The following is a 4,633-nucleotide window of genomic DNA, read 5'->3' as shown; positions in this document are numbered from 1 at the left end:
AGGCTATATATGGAAGAAGAGAAAAAACTAGAATTTTCTTTTTAAGCCATTTTCTTAACATAACTAAACAATTACTTATTTTATTGGATCATGATCGAAAGTGTAATAGAACCAAAAAAAATGAACTCAAAAAATATGATTAACAAGAGCAAACATATCAATGTAAAAATTTATAAAACTTTAAGACTTTTGGGATCAATTTGTATTACCAAATTGTATCTACTATATGCAATAATACTAACTTAATTAGGGCTGAACATGGTGTCGGTTAACCGTTGGAAACCGACCGAACCAGACCAATAAGCAAGAAACCGAACCAAACCATTTAGATTTGGATTGGTTTGGTAAAAAATTTTGAAAAACCGACAGTATCGGTTTGGTTTTGGTTTGGCCTGAAAACCGAACCAAAAACCATTGGAAAACCGATAAATATAGACCGTTGATTAATATCAGATAGATTCAATCCACACCCTTCATATTTCTTAAGTTATAACCCAAGTATACATTCGTCGACCTAATTTTCACTTCACATCTTCGCCTCCTTCTTCACTCTTCAGTTCATAGAACAGAAAGTTGAGACGTCATGGTTGCGATTCTCTAAACTCTAGTAGAATCTAATCATCCCCTCCCCTCATTCTTCTTCTTCTTCTCCTTCTCCTCCTCCTTCTTTTCAGGCGAAATCTGTTCATATGAGTTTGTAATTGTAACCTGTCAGTGTTATCTAGGGTTCACTAGTAGAAGGTATCATCTTCATTCTTCAGACGAAATAAACAAGTGAACATCTAATTTCTTTTAAGAGGTATCATATTTATCATTTATGTAACTTGGGTTACTTGATTTACATGATTTATATTTAATCCAGGGTTTACTAAAATGATTTGATTTTGCATGTTTTGTTTTTTTGCAGGATTAAGTTGATTTCTTTGATTCAACTATGGAGGAATCAGGATCAACACCAGTAAGATATTTTTCCTCAAGAATTAGAAAAATAGGATTCTAAAATTTGCTTTATGCTAGGATTAAGAGTGTTATAACTGCAGGCACATGATAAGATTCGTCTCCCTTTTTTACTTGTATCTATCGTTTAGTTTTTGGTTATCCAACCTTACTCTAAGGTGTCCTTGTGTCTTAATTAGTGCTTTTGTGGTTTGTGGTCTTGACAAGGTTTATTGAAAGTATTGGACTAAAAATCACTTTTATCTGTCTTTTTTTGTCTTGATCAATTCGTCAATCTGAAAGTAATCAGGTTTTGACTAGCCAAGTGAAGCTAATTTATGAGCTTCATTTCCCTTGGTAGTTTCAGACCCTGGAATGGGTGTGGCAGTTCTGCACTTGGCAGTTGGTCCTAGTGCTTATTTCATTGCTCAATGGGGGTGTAATTGTTGGTAGGTAATGGTTAGGCAGTTCAATGTGGTAAACTTTATGCTAGGATTATAACATTAATTTTGTGCTTATGCAACAACAAAAAAAGAAAAAAAAAAGGATGAATTAGGGAAAGTTGGCAAAATCTAATCATGTTATTGTATAAGTCAATTAGGGATTTTTTTTTTGTGTAAAATCATGTTCACGTTCAACTTCAGTTCTGTATCAATGTTAATGTTAATGTTAAGTCAATTAGTCAAATAGAATCGTCAACAATCTCTCAGAGAAGGAGTAGAAAGAAATGATTTTTTTTTCTTTTCCTAGTAGGTCTATATCTAATGTATGCAGTGGAAGAAGATCTCTTCATTTTCTTCCTTCAGAAATCTATGACCAGCTTACTGTGCGTCTGTGCCCACGAAGGATTTTTTTTTCTTGTTCTTTTTGAAACACACGAAGGATTAATAAACAAGAAACTTATCTTTTTAATAAGTAGTATTTGAATGCACTTTGATATGCTTTTTTTACATGTTATCTGATTTGAATTTCTGCCTTTTTTATATTCAGGCTTCCGTTAACTCAAATGCATTGTTGCCACCACTACATCCTCCTCCAAGATCTTCTAACGCCTCTACTGAAGTTAGTTCAGTTGCAAAAGTACCAACTGCTGGTGAAGCTCCATCTGCACCAGCTGCCAATGTTTCCGATGCTGGTACCATCACTGTCACTGCACCAGCTTCTAAGAAGCGGAAGAAAACTTCATGGGTTTGGGATCACGTTGATATGGACCCTCCTCCTTCAATAATGGTAACTTGCAAGAAATGTAAACAGAGAATGAAAGCTGACTCTTCTACACATGGGACCGGCTCCTTGAATAACCATTTAAGAAAGTGTCTGAATCTTATTCCTAAGGATTCTGATCAGTCGACTCTTTCTTTTGAACCTGCTAGGCTGGGAGAAGATGAAAAGTTAGTTGCTGTAACTTTTTGTCAGGATTCGTGTAGAAAAGCATTGATTATATTCATCATAGTGGATGAGCAGCGTTTTAGAATAGTTGAGGGGGAAGGTTTCCGAGAATTTTGCAAGGTACTTGAGAGTAGATTCAAGATACCATCTCGTATCACTGTACGGAGAGATGTTATGGAACTGTTTGAGTACGAGAAAGTTATGAATTTGGATTGTGTATGGAATGGGAATGTATGTAGCCTGTAGGTAGGTTTGAAAATCTTTAAACCATGTTTTTTTTTCTTAGATTTGAACTGTCAGTTTCCTGAAACTGACATAGCAGCCGGTTAACCGATAAACCGCTGGAATAAACCGAAACCGGCTAGAACCATTAAGAAACCGAACCAATGGTTAATGGATTGGTTTGGTTCATATTTTAAGAAACCGATAGTATTGGTTTCGGTTTTGGTTTGGCTAAAAACCGAACCAAAACCGACCATGAACAGCCCTAAACTTAATCATAAAAATATGCCTTATGTGTTAAACATATAATAGAAAAATGTGATATTTTCTTGAAAACAATGGACAATTGTGATATAAGTTGCATGCCTTCATTTTAAACCCATTATTTGAAAAATATTGTTGATTCTTCTGAAAGACATGTCTATAATTTGGCAAAAAAATAAAAATGAATTTAATTATGTATCCCTTTGCCATTCTGCCCTTTCATTTTAAACTCGTCGTGTTACCACATGACACTTTAAATTCTTAGAAAATGTAAAATTGAATGAAGTGGTACCATGTCAGACAAAAGGATTTTTCTTTATATAAAAAAAGAATACAAAATTAAAGAAAAATAAGAAGTGGATGTGTTGTAAAGAGTAAATAGTAAACGTGTTTCTTAATCTGTGTAGATTTTAGGAAAAAAACAAAAAAAGCTTTTACTACCCTTTCAATAGTTTATTAAAGAATACCAACAAACTAATTAAAAAATTTCAAACTTTTGTCCAAAATTGACATCGCATTAATCGGATTGATCATAAAACAAGAAAAAACAAAATAGATTGATGCTCTAAAATTTTGATGCCCAAAGTTGAACTTTGGATTTGTGCCAAGACCGGCCTCAGTATCGAATTCAAATCACATAAACCTTCTCCATGTTTTTTCACCTAGAGGTTGTATCTATCTAGGCTATAGTGTTTATTCTAATATTGTAAACTGTGGAAGCTTTTACAACTGACTCTGAATCTAAGGCGTCTTTACCTTTATAGAACAAAATGCGTGAGGTGCAAGGACACTGCATCATTTAAGGTCAAAGATGACGGCACCGCTACTCATGTGACCGAAGAAGGAAAATTACGTGGTCGTCAAATATTTTATTTTTCAAACGCTGACCTGCTTGGTATATCCACGAAAGACTGGTATATGCTAGCTATGGAAGGTGCTATTTTTTATTTTTGTATCACAATGGTAATTTTCAACGTTCAAGTAGGCATAATTCTTCGAGCCACCGGATATGAGATGGAACATTTGCATTCACAGTTGGGTATTCCGAACAGTTAATTATTGGGCCTGGGGTGTAAAATTTTTGCATGCAGATAAGATTGCAGCATAACAACAGAAAGATAACGCACCGGTTGACAACTTTTGTCTTTTTTTTGGTGTTGGTGATGCAATGAAGGACAATTCATTGTTCCAGTTTTCTATGTACATTTATAAGGGGTGTCCTAAAATCAAAAAATGACAAAATTAATATTTTATTAAATAAATATTTTTTGTTTTATTTTATTTTTATCATTTTTAAAACATATTACTATGTATTTTTAATATTATAATTTTTTATTTGAGTTAATATATAAATATGTAAATAACATCAATTATCATAAAGAAACTGGTTGGAAGCCTAACAACAAGTTGATTCCAACGCTTTTCTAAATAGCAATCCCTTTTCTATTGAAAAGACTACTGCCAATCATAGAGATCTCATCATGGCTTGCTAGAAAACTCTTCAATCTCCTCAAAAAGGCAATTGTGTTATCATTGAATTTTCCTAAAGTGGAAGTGTTAAACCCTGAATCCGTGGATGTGTGCCAAGCATTTGTCTAAGTATTTTGTTGCGCTTGGGAATCAACGATAGCCTAGCTTGGTGTAAAATTACACTTTCCTCCCCAGTGAAAGGCAAAACACATATGACATCGAAACACACGAGAATGTCTACGGGCCTCAAATTTGTGTTATTATCTGATACGAATCCTTCCGCCACTTCATTTCTTCCTGAAACACGTGATTTAAAACAAATATCCGCGAAAACATCACGTACTAGGTCATG

The 4,633-nt window shown here is 34.1% G+C and overlaps 1 long non-coding RNA gene across 1 annotated transcript; it reads left to right on the top strand.

Annotated features, from left to right (window-relative positions):
* The first annotated feature begins 739 nt into the window (after positions 1 to 739).
* Positions 740 to 2,112, top strand: LOC113286799. The gene is made up of 3 exons (XR_003329522.1): positions 740 to 799; positions 908 to 958; positions 1,927 to 2,112. It is a non-coding gene; the product is annotated as an uncharacterized LOC113286799 (long non-coding RNA).
* The last annotated feature ends 2,521 nt before the right edge of the window (positions 2,113 to 4,633 follow it).

The sequence above is a fragment of the Papaver somniferum genome, chromosome 6, assembly GCF_003573695.1.
Source record: "Papaver somniferum cultivar HN1 chromosome 6, ASM357369v1, whole genome shotgun sequence".
In the NCBI taxonomy this organism is placed as follows: domain Eukaryota; kingdom Viridiplantae; phylum Streptophyta; class Magnoliopsida; order Ranunculales; family Papaveraceae; genus Papaver; species Papaver somniferum.
Note: the sequence above shows the minus strand (reverse complement) of the source record. Positions and strands in the feature narration are given on the sequence as shown.